Source organism: Heterocephalus glaber, unplaced genomic scaffold (genome assembly GCF_053883595.1).
Source record: "Heterocephalus glaber isolate CG9 unplaced genomic scaffold, H.glaber_assembly_v1.0 deba00001504, whole genome shotgun sequence".
NCBI lineage: Eukaryota > Metazoa > Chordata > Mammalia > Rodentia > Bathyergidae > Heterocephalus > Heterocephalus glaber.
The window spans coordinates 37155798-37168206 of record NW_028258324.1 but is presented as its reverse complement, the minus strand read 5'-3'; positions in this window follow the sequence as shown (position 1 = coordinate 37168206).

The following is a 12409-nucleotide window of genomic DNA, read 5'->3' as shown; positions in this document are numbered from 1 at the left end:
CTTAAGCAGTTTCCTATTTGTGAGAAATATATTGCTGTTAGCAACAAGGCTGAAATCTGTGTACATACATCTGAACAATATTTTAAAAGGAAAGAAAGAATTGATACTCTCAAATTTCCTGAAATACCAATACATTACACATGTCATAGAACAAAGGGATTATGCATCATTTTATATAAGTCTGAAAAAATTCTCTGAATAACTTTTTAACCAAATGAGAGGAAATAAAAAGGATTGAATGCCATAGCTTAAGTAAATCTGATTCTATGCTGATTAACATTTGGATGTTGCCCCTGATCACCCCCAAAAAAATTATTCTGTGGCCAAACTGAAGGCACACTGTAGTATTTAGACAATAAAAATCTGATAAAAAAGGAACAAACCAAAGTCACCTTCCAGCAAGCAGAGGGGAAATATGTAAGAAGATGGTTTTGCTGAACAAACAAACACACAAACAAAGTTTGAAATTTTGCTAGTTGGTCTTCCTCTTGGGGATTGTCCTTGATGATTCCCTGGACGTATTACAATTTCACAAAAATGGTGAAATGCCATTGCATATTGAGTGTGTGATAATGGTACACTCATTATTATAATAGTGAGGCTTCTAGAGAGGAGGAAGCAGCCCTGCCAATAGGGTGGGGTGGGGCTTATCTCCCAAGTGAGGACACTTTGGTGGTGACTTAGCCAACACGAGTTGGTTTGGAGTCAGGAGGAGAAGGGGTCAGGGACCAAGACGTTCCAGAGCATTGCCCCCAAATCTGCTGGTCACTCTGACCCCTGGGGGAAGGTAGGCCAATGAACATTTGCTTCATTATAGCTTCCCATAGCCTGAATTTCCTCAGCACTTTCTGCTTTGTTCACCTATTAGCAGTCTTTTTCCTTTAATGTGTACAGTGCTTATTTAGCTTCTCAGAAGAGATACATTTGCTTACCAATGAGTTATACTCATCATAATTCCAATTAATTCCAGGATGTTATAAAAATCAACATCTTTGGTACCAAGCATGAGATAGCTTGCCTTCTACTTCTGCAGTGTCACTTACTAGTGGCCTCTGCATCTGAAAATCCTTCCTCTTAGAAGTTCTAGAAGGGGCAGACCTGCAATGTGGTAAAATGGAAGAGAACGTCTCAAATTTGTGGATCACTGTAAAAATGTCAGCTCTCCTAGTGATTATTTATCTTATCTCTGTTGCTTTTATGGCTGTGTAGGACCTGAGGCCTGATGGGAAGGGAGTTCTCTAAAGATGAATTGCACTTAAGGGTTTCTCATTTTCTCTGTAGTCCAACCAGTGTTTCATAATGATCCTAATTCCTTTCATTGGCTTAATGGCTACATTTCCTACCATGCATAGAGATGGGGGGGATGGGTGTTTTTTATGGATTTTTCCCTTTGGCTGTATTTCCAATGGTAAAGGCTCTTAGGCTTTTGTTAAAATTCTCTCAAGGAAGATTTCTAATGTCCTCTCTCACCACTGTCCTGTTGGCAGGAGGATGTATGGTGAGCCCGCCAGTCATAAAATTCTGCGGCCCATAACTGAGGCAGCAGTTGACAGACAGGGGAAGTAGAGCCACGCGTGTGGCTGCAACTGTCTCTGCTTCATTCCTGACAAGCATTGTCTCTTCTGCCTACTTAAACAATATATTGTTTTCTACTGGTATCAAAATAAGTGTTTGTAAATAATTCAACAATCCAGAAATGTATAATTTAGGAAGTCAAAGTCATCGATGATTACTTCCTCATAACCACTGTGAAGAGTTTGTGGATTATTTCTCTAGAGTTCTTTCTATGCTTACATCATTTCAAAAGTAGAATCAGGTTAGACACACAGTTTTGGATCTTGCTTTTTCACTTAACTTTATATATGAGACCTTTCCCCTCATCTTTACAGCTATCTCATCCTTGTTAAACGCCACACAGCATTAGATAGATAACACTTTAATCAGAATCATATTAAAGGATATTTTGGTTGTTTCCAATATTTCAATATTTTTAAAAGGACTGCAATAAATATTTTTGTTTACATACCTTTGTGTGCTTGTACAAGTATTTTGATTGTTAGGTTGCTAGACATTTTGCCTACCATTGAATAATGTTAAATTTTTAGCAGCAAAATAAGATAAAGGAGGTTGCATTTTCTTTTTTTTTGGTACCGGAGATCGAACTCAGGTCCTTGCGCTTGCACACCAGGCGGCGGCATTTTCTTATTAGAGTGATAATTAGTGAGTGAAGAGATTGATCATGCCAAAGCATGACTATTAGGGGTGTAGAACATTTTTCATGCTTCCTGAAGGATCCCATGATCCAGAAACAAATGCGGTGGAGGGAAAAAGGATGGGTGTAAGATTTCTCTGAGTATATCTTTTCTTTTTTTTTTGATACTGGGGATCAAACTCAGGACCTCGCGCTTGGAAGGCAGGTGCAGTGCCACTGAGCTAAATACCTGACCCTTCTGAGTACATCTTTTCCTATTGCTTTAACTTTTGAAATTCTTGTTTAACAGATTCAAAAGTAAAATTAAGTAAGATTACATAAAAACAAATAAATGAATCCACCTGTGTCTCAAATTGATAACTTGGGAAAGAAAGAATGAATACAAATGACTTTTAAACATATTATTCTGAATGCATATTCTTGGAGTATGTTTTAAGAAAAAAGAAAATGACAGAATATTTTGGAATTAATAGTAGGTTTGTGGTTAGTAATGGTATTGATACAATTCTAAAACAATTTTGTATGTATTGTAGATAGATCAAAATAATAAACATATATATATTTTTGTGAGCAAGGGCTTTCACTATGAGTAAGGAGGTGCAAACAGGGAAGGGAGTAGAATAGGAGGAATGCTGTGCTGTTGGATTTGAATTAGAGGGATCAGGAGAAACTCCTGTGGGGAGTAGGGCTGGTAGGTGTGAGTGGATGTTTCCTAGTCTGTACACTGAAAGGACTGAAAAACAATGGCCCATCTGTAGAAATGAGCGCACCTAGGGCCCAGATATTGGTTTCTGAATACCTTTCCCTGCTAAAAAGAATGAGAGTTCCTTAGAGAAATAACTGATTCTATATCAGTGGCAGAGAGAATCCAAGATATGACTGGAAAATTCTGTTGAGTTAGAAAGCAATGACATGTTCCAAGACTAATGGGATCATGTCAAAGAGCACAACTCAAGGGACTCCCACAGGCCAAATCTGACAACAGGAGCACCAGCAAGAATAATGACAGTTATGGGTGATAACATAGGGAATACAAAAATGTATGAGGGTATAATGATAATAAATAAATGAGAAGGCTGGAGGTTTGGCTCAGTGGTAGAGTGTTTGGCTAGCATGTTTGAAGCCCTGGATTTCATCTCTAGCACTGGAGCCCTAGAGAAAAAGGTAGAAAGAAAGGAAAGAGGGATTGGGGGGAGCAAAAGTGAAGGAAAAGTTTTAATTTGCAGTTGAAAGCCAGTTGTTAAGGCAATCAAACTATGTCATTATTTTGGAACCTGCAATTTAGCAACTGTATGGAAGGCTGTTGGAGTACAGAGTTTCAGGAGACTGCAATATTAATTATGCCCAAAGCAGGCTGTCAGTAGTACAGGTTGTGAAGAGTTAACCTCACAATTGGCTTGTTTATAGAAGTGAGTCTGGCCAAAGCCTATAAGCCAAGGTCAGAGTAACTTGCACTGAAATTCATTCCCACAGCTACAACCTTCTTATTAGACAATGTTCTAATTACAACCATATATTTTGTCTATTCTGTTCCTAATTTGAGAATGCTTTGTCTTGTCCTTTACGAGGCTTGCTTACATTAATTTCCATAGAAATTGCATGATTGCATGTCTTTGTACATAGTTCTGTCCTTGCATGTAGCTTGCCTTTACCCCAATTGATTACCAATAAAAATCAATGGCTTGGTGCCACCTGCCTCACAAGTGCAAGGTCCCAAGTTCGATCCCTGATACCAAAAAAAATCAATGGCTTGGACTTGCCAGCGTGTTTGTCACTTGTACCAGTATTGGTCATCTTGGCACCCCATTTTCTGTCTTAGTTCTTTGTTTTTATTTTGTTGTTGTTGTTTGTTTGTTTGGTTTTTGGTACCAGGGATCAAATGTGGAACCTTGTGCTTGTGAGGCAGGTGGCAGAACCACTGAGCTAAATCCCAGGCCCTTTCTGTCTTAGTTCTGTCTTTTAGGGTTTTTCCCCCTCAGGCCTATGTTGTACTCTGGGCAGGAGACTGGAGCCTCCTGCAGAGGTTTCCAGTAATGTTTCAAAGGTTCCCAGTCAGAGTACAGAATTTTTACCTGATGTGACAATATAACTATAGATTTACTTATTAATTCCAATGGAGAGGAGTATTTTTATGAAAGAGAAATCTGGCCATGAATGTTAACCAAATAAACTCAGTACCACCTATAGTAAACATTGTGTTCTTCCTAGTGTGATGTAATTAGAAGTATACAATATTTCCTATGGAGTATTCTTTCCAAAATATTTAATCTGAATGTAATAATAAGAAAATAATTAGGATTAAACTAGAATATGGGACATTCCACAAGAGAATTGGACTCTTAAAGAAAATCAATATTTTGAAAACCAGAAAAGTAGGGGGATTATTCTAAAATAAAAGAGACTAAAGAGACATAGCAATTAAAGAGACTGCTATAAAATTTTTTGGAGACAATTGGGGAAATTTGAATATGGAATTTATTATTTATTATTCATTTAAAATTAATTTGGAGGAAGGGAAAATGGGGAATTTTTGGTGGTAATATTTCATATTATGTGTTTTTTTACTACAATTTAAACATTTAAAAAATTAATATTCTGAGCTATAATAATGGTATTTTGGCTATGTAGAAAATTCTTAGGAAATGCATGCTGAAGAATTTTGAGATGAAGTGTCATGATAACCACAGCTGACTTTCAAGTGGTTCAGCAGAAAAGAAAAATGTGTCTGGGTATTGAAAGAAAGATGAATAAGCAGCAGAATATTAACAATTGTTGAGTCCACATATGGGTATTTCTGTGGTTTGAATATTTGTCCTCTTCCAAACTCATTTTGAAATACAACTGCCACTGTAACAATATTGAGAGGCCGACCTTGAAGAGTTGGGACCTTAATTAGGCCACAGGGTGCTGCCCTCATAAATGGATGAATCCCATCATCACAGGAAGAGGTTCCTTATAAAGGATGAGGTTGGTCCCCTTTTGTCACTCACCTCTTTTTGCCCTTCTGCCATGTTATAACACAGAAAGAAGGCCCTCACCAAGTACCAGCACCTTGTTATTCAACCTCCCAGCCCCTAAAACAGGGTCAATAAACTTCTACTCATTATGAATTATTCAGTCTTAGGTATTTTGTTATAGAAGCACAAAATGAACTAAGATAGGTATATAGTATAAGACAGGCATGTATTCATTATTCTCTCTATTTTTCTACAAATATAAAAACTATCCAATTAAAGAGTTGGAAAAGAGTTGGAAATGTAACTTAGTGGTAGAGCAAGCACTTACCTAGCATGTGTGACACCCTAGGTTCAATCCCCAGTACTGAAAAATAAAGTTGGAAAAAAACAAGATAATTACCAAAAGGTGTCAGTTGGACTAATTTTTATTTTTTTCATGACTGAGATTGAATATTTTCCTTCATGTTGGTTTACTATTCTCATTTTAACTTTGTGACTGGGTGATATGGCCCTTTCTCACTAGAGGTGTCTTGATTTTTTTTTCTTACCTATTTTTTGAACTGTAGATATAGATATTAAAAATTCTGAACCGTATTACTGTAAACATCTTCTTCCTAGACTGTTTTCCCACAATGTTGGAGAACCAGGGTACAGTCTGTACCCAACAATATCACCAACAAGGAATTAGGAAGAAATATGTACCATATTGCTATATGGTATTTCTACCATACATATATAATAAATGTAATAACTTCAATTACATGGTATAAATTATAATAAAATTTAATAAAATAATTAGGAAGTGATGAGTTTTGAGTATTTATTACCATTAATTTTGATATAATTCACATTAGTTTCTATACTGCCATATGTCACTTAATAACAGGGATATGTTTTGAGAAATATGTCAATAGATGATTTTATCACTGTGCAAGCATCAGTATACTTACATAAATCTACATGATATAGCTTACCACACACCTAGGCTATATAGCATAGCCTATTACTTCTGGGCTACAAACCTGTACAGCAATTTAATGTACTGGATACTGTAGGAGATTATAATACAATGGTAAGTAAATATTTGTGTTTCTAAATATATAGGAACATGGAAAATGTACGGTATAAATATGGCATAAAAGATAAGAAATGGTACATGTGTACAGAGCACTTACCAGGAATGGGTTTACAGGACTGGAAGTTGCTCTGGGTGAATCAGTAATTAAATGGTAAGTGAATGTGAAGGCCTAGTATATCATTGTACATTATTGTAGACTTTTTTTTTAAAGATAGGGTTTAACTATGTAGCCCAGGCTGGTCTCAAACTCACGATCCACCTGCCTCAGTCTGAGTGCAGGGATTAGAGGTATGCTGTACCACACCCTACTACTGAAGACTTTATACATAATCTATGCATAGATTACACTAAATTTATATTTAAAAACTTTTCTTTTTTCAGTAATAAAGTGGCCATAGGTGACTAACTTTTTAACTTTATAAACTTTTTTTTTTTGGTACTGGGGATCGAACTCAGGACCTTGTGCTTGCTAGGCAGGCGGCGGAACCACTGAGCTAAATCCCTGGCCCCTACTTCATAAACTTTTAAAGCTTTATAAACTTAAAAATTTTCTAACTTTTTCACTCTTTTGTAATAACACAGCTTAAAACAAAAACATTGTACAGCTGTACAAAAATATTTTGTGTCTTTATTGTGTAAACTTTTTTCTATTTTTAGGAATTTTAATTTTTTTTTACTTTTTAAAACTTTTTTGTTAAAAAGACACCAAGGCTGGGGATTTGGCTCAGTCGTTTGGCCGCCTGCCGCGCAAGCGCAAAGACCCAAGTTTGATCCCCGGTACCAAAAAAAAGTAAGACACCAATATGCACATTGGCCTTGCTCCACACAGGGTCATGATCACCACTATTACTGTCTCCCACCCTCCACATCTTGTCCCACTGGGAGATCTGTAGGAGCAGTAACACGTGGAGCTTCATGCCTATGACCATGAGGCATCCTTCTGGAATCCCTTCTGAGGACTGCTGAATCTTCTCTCATGCAGGTATCATTCTTCAGAAACATCCTGGGTGGTTTGCTTAGTTTATTTACTTTTTTCATCATAGATTTGCTTGTAAGCAGATTAAAGCACCAAGAATATTCTCTATTAAAAGGAGTTGATGTCCATCCTTCAGACTTATTGAGGAGCTTGTTGAAGTCTGCAAAGGCTCCTGCTAAATATTTTATGTGAGTTTTCTTGGGGATTCTTCTGTTTCTTTCCCTGTAGTTTTCTTTTCTCTTGCCTCTTTATCAGCTGTGCATTGTTCCTATTCCAACAACTCCTCATTAATTAATTCCTCCATAACGACCTCTAGGAGTCCTCCTTCACACTCAGGTTAAAATTGTTTCTCATCTCACTGACAGCTTTCTTTTTTCAACTTCATCCTTGAAAACTCCTTTGGAGTCATGAGTGTCTTCTTCCAGGTGCCATTTGTACATCACTTGGCGACACCACCCCAAGCCCAAGTAAGGGTCTTGATGCAGTCACAGGTGTCGTACTCCTTCCAAAGTTGCACCATCATCTCCATTGTCTTCTTGGTGTTTTCCTCAGTTGCAACAACAGCCTGGCCTGAGGGCCTGGTCAGGTAGTAGACCTTGAAATCTACTATAACTCCTTGATCTGTTGGTTGGTATGTGCAGGGAGAGACACTTTGACATTAGGATGAAAATCATCAGTAAAAGGAGCACATGTGAAAGTATTCTCAATAATAAGCAAAATCTTGAAAGATATATTATTCTTCGAGGAGTACTTCTCAATTTTGTTGTGGCATAACAAGGCAGGAGGGCATCTTGGAGGAGGAGCTGGTTGCCTATGACTTCTTATTGCATCTGTGATACACTGGCAGTGTGCTATGCTTAAAGGTCCTGGGCTTCTCACTGTGCCAGATCAAAAGGGTTTCAGCTTGAAATATCACTCCTAGACAAAACTGATATCTTGTCCTTAAAATCTTTGAAGCCTGGCATTGACTTGGCCTCCTTATGGGTAACTCCTTCCAGGCATCATTTTCAGAACAGAGAAGTTTCATCCAGACTGAAGATTTACTCTGGCAAGTAATTTTCCTGCACAATCAGCTTATCTTCAGCTGTTTTAACATCAGAATGCACAGGCTTGCCCCTGACTTTCACATCATGCAATGAACAGTGATTCTTGTTTAAACCACCAGGAGTAAATGTAATATAGTAGTTGAGTTCAACCTTTTCTTTCACCATTCCAAACAATCATTTTTTTTCTTTGATCATGATTGCCATGGTGCTAAAGAGGATATGTGTCTATGTCTTGTTTTTAGTTCAGTTCATTAGATGTTTCTCCATACATGATATAGGTCCTTCTCAAGTTTTTGTTAGTCTTGATGCCTTTAATGGAGCAGATCCTTTAACAGTTTCTGTCATTTTGTTCTTGTTGAAGATTGTAGTTGTGGTGGAGAAATAATGATCACTGATTTTCTAATTTCATAGTTCTTAATCACTTTTAATTTTGTTTCCAGGTCAATCACTCAATGAGGCCTCTTACTGGCAAAAGTAGCAGTGGATGTTGTATGGTTATAGACAGTGATAAAACAAAACAAAACAAGATTAAATTAAGCACAAGAGAAAAAGGATGCAATTGAGAGACAGTAAATATGAGCTGTGTGAGGCTGCTGTTGGTGTGACATGGAACACTGACTTACAGTATACTTCTCCTTACGAGTAGGAGTACACTCTAAAATAACCATTAAAATTATATATAGTAAATGCATAAATCAATGCCATTTATTATCTATATCTAGTATCATGCACTGTTCATAAATATATGCTATACTTTTATATGACTGGAGGCACAACAGGTTTGTTTACATAAGCATCACCACAAACGTGTGAGTAATGCTTTACGTGATGACACTGTGATGGCCATGAGATATATATATATATATATATATATTTTTTTTTTTTTGGTACCAGGGATCGAACTCAGGACCTTGCACTTTTGAGGCAGACATGGTGCAATGGCCATGATATTAATAGGCAATGGGAAGTTTTCAGCTCCAATATAATCTTATGGGATCGCTGATGTATATGTGGTCCATCAATGACCAAAGTATCATTTGCAGTACATGACTGTAATTGTAAATAATAATCTGTATTCAACAATTGACTCACAAAATTCCTGAAAATTTACTAATGGGCACTTGTGGAACAGTCCAAGTCAGCTCCAGTCTCTCTCTGTGTCTGTCTCTGTCTCCGTTTCTGTCTGTCTCTCTGTCTCTCTGTCTGTCTCTCTCTCTCTCTCTCTCTCTCTTTCCCTTTTGTAATAGGAACTAAACACAGGGCCTTCACAATGAGATACATACCTAGCCCCCTTTTTTATTTTTTATTTTGAGATAAGCTTTTGCTAAATCACTAAATTGCCCAGGCTGAGTTTGAATTTAGGATTCTCCTGCCTCAGCCTCCCAGAATACTAGGATTATAGGTGTGTATCACCATGCTGGCCAATCATCTTCCTTTTAATAAATTAGTTTTAAATTTAAGTAAGCCAGAGTTGGTTTCTGCTACTTACAATGAAGAATCTTGACTGATGGAGTTAAGACTTATGAAGCTGTAGCTGGGCATGGTGGCCCATGCCTATAATCCCAGCACTCTGGGAGGCTGAGGCAGGAGGAGCACAAATTCCAGCCCAGCCTGGACAGTTTATTGACTTAGAGATACCCTGTCTCAAAATAAAAAAATAAAAAAGATCTGGGAATGTAGCTCAGTGTGAAGGCCCTGGGCTAAGTCCTCAGTGACAAAGAAGAAATGGAAGAAAAAGGAGAAGGAAAAGGAGAAGAAGGGGAAGAGGAAGAGGGAGAAGAAGAAAGGGGATGGGAGAGGAGGAAAATGAGAAGGAGAAGGAGGAGGGGGAGGAGAAGAAAAGGAAGAAGGGGGAGAAGAAGAAGGAGGAGGAGCAGGAGGAGGAGGAGGAGGAGGAGGGTAGTCAAGGAATTGTCTCAGTTAAAATAGAAAGTAGGTAGCAAAGCAGAAGGCTGACATCTTGAATTGTAAGATCCACAAGCTCTGGCTTGCTTATGACCCCATGGAGATGGTGCTGGCCTAAGAAAAATGAGTGGGAGTTATTGGTGAGGGAAGGAAGTCCTAATGCCTGTATTTTGAGGTTATGTGTTAAATTCTGAGGTTTGTGCTATAACTATTTGACAACCTCAGAGCTAGGGGAGGCTGGCTGTGGGTGGGGTTGCTTAGAAAAGTTTGTGAAAACATTGGATTTGAGCTGGCTTTGAAGAGTGACAGGACTTTATAAAAAATTGGCATTCATTTATAAATGTGGGAACATCTTGGAACCAACCCCCCACCCCCCCGTTACCATTTTTAACTAATAAGCATTTTTTTTGGTCATAGAAACCTCAGGAATATAAAAATATGGGTGAGGAAAGTTGGAAAGTTCCAGATTTGTTCTTTCCCAATAAGTCCTTGTTACATCAGTCCTATAATCTCTATAAAGACTTTTTTTTTTGTACCGGGGATCGAACTCGGGACCTTTTGCTTTCGGGACAGGCGGCGGCACCACTGAGCTAAAGCCCAGCCCTATAAAGTCTTTTTGATATCCAAACATAAATTTTCCCTGTGCAGGAGTCTTATGAGTCAGGGTCTATTGTTATTCCCACTTTATAGATGAGAAAATAGAAGCACAGAAAAGTCAATAAAGTGCCCAGGGTCATACAGTATGAAGTGCTGGAGCTATATTTGGGAGCAGACTAGCTCCATAATTTAGGTGTTTGGGAGTTTTTTTGTTGTTATTGTTTTGTTTTTTTGTTTTTTGCTTTGTTGGGTATCAAATACAGAGCTTTTGTTCACGCTAGGCAACCGCTCTACCACTGAGCTACTCTGCTAGCTGTAGCCTATGCTATTAACCATATGCTCCACTACTTTTCTGGATGATGTCAGTTTTCCTATTTATGAAATGTGTACTGCTTACTCTGTCTCACCGTGTTGTAAGGATCAGATGAATTAAATATATAGCAGTGTCTCATGAAGGCTGTGAACAGGGGAAAGATAGTGGTCATAGTCACTTATATTTAAATATGAATGGAAGGAAAAGCAGCAGCCATTCTGCTATTCTGTACAACTTGCATTCTGCTTCATGACATCAGAGTAACACGCTTTCTGCAGGCTCGTATTTCTTCCCCACTGTGGCTTGGAAATTTTTTCCCCATACTACAACCAAATGTAAACTTTGACTTGCCAATTAAGAGCATCATATATCTCTCCCATTTAGAGTAATTGCCTTTGGAAAATGCTGTCTCTTCCACATAAATGGGTGGTTTTTCTTATTACCTCCTGTTTTCAAATGTCCCTGGGATCACGTGTGGTAAGATGACTCATGAGACAACTGCCTTGAAGGAAGAGGTCATCATGCTTCCTAAGAGGAGGGGCCATGCTACACAATGAAGGCCACTTGGGGAAGCACAGGATTGGTAATGAGGCAGAAGGAGCAAGAAGATAGCACAGACCAGAGTCTTTTCTATGGTTTTCACAGGAAGAAATGGGCAAGGCTGGGTAAAGACACTGAGTTAGGATTGGATAGTCTGAATAATCTATTAGGCTATAGAGATGGTCCTTAGGTATCTGAAATGTGGCCCTGGGTGATTTTAGGACAAGAGAAATACTAGCTTGGTGTGTGAATGTTAGATAAAGGAGGTGGGCTGTGTTTTTTATTGGTCAGTTTGCACATGAGAGACATGCTTACAGGCAGATTGCTTACTATCTTTAGGAATTAGCTAGTTCTGGGAGGGGCAGTTTCTCTAGGATTAGCAAGTCTACAAAATGTCAAAGTATCGTACAATTTAAAAAACTCCTACTGAATATACCTCCTTTCCCTTGACTCTCAAAGATGATACCTGGAAATATGGGAATTTGGATGAAATAAGAGGAGAAGAGGAGTCTAAATTCACAAATATCCTCTGCATATGTAATATCTGATCCAGACAGACTCCTAGGTGGATACATGGACAGACCCCCAAGCTGCTGCATGCAGGGCAGAGAAACAGCTGTTTCTGCTGGGTCTTCTGGAGCCTCGTGCTGGCATATCATGAAGCTTCCAGTTCAGCCATTTGACTCTGGTTGTAAAGGTCCAAAACACTGTGGTATTTGTTTCAACCTCAGCCTCTGCCAGGGATTATGGGAAATTCCTATACTTCTAGTCAACTGGATGTGCTA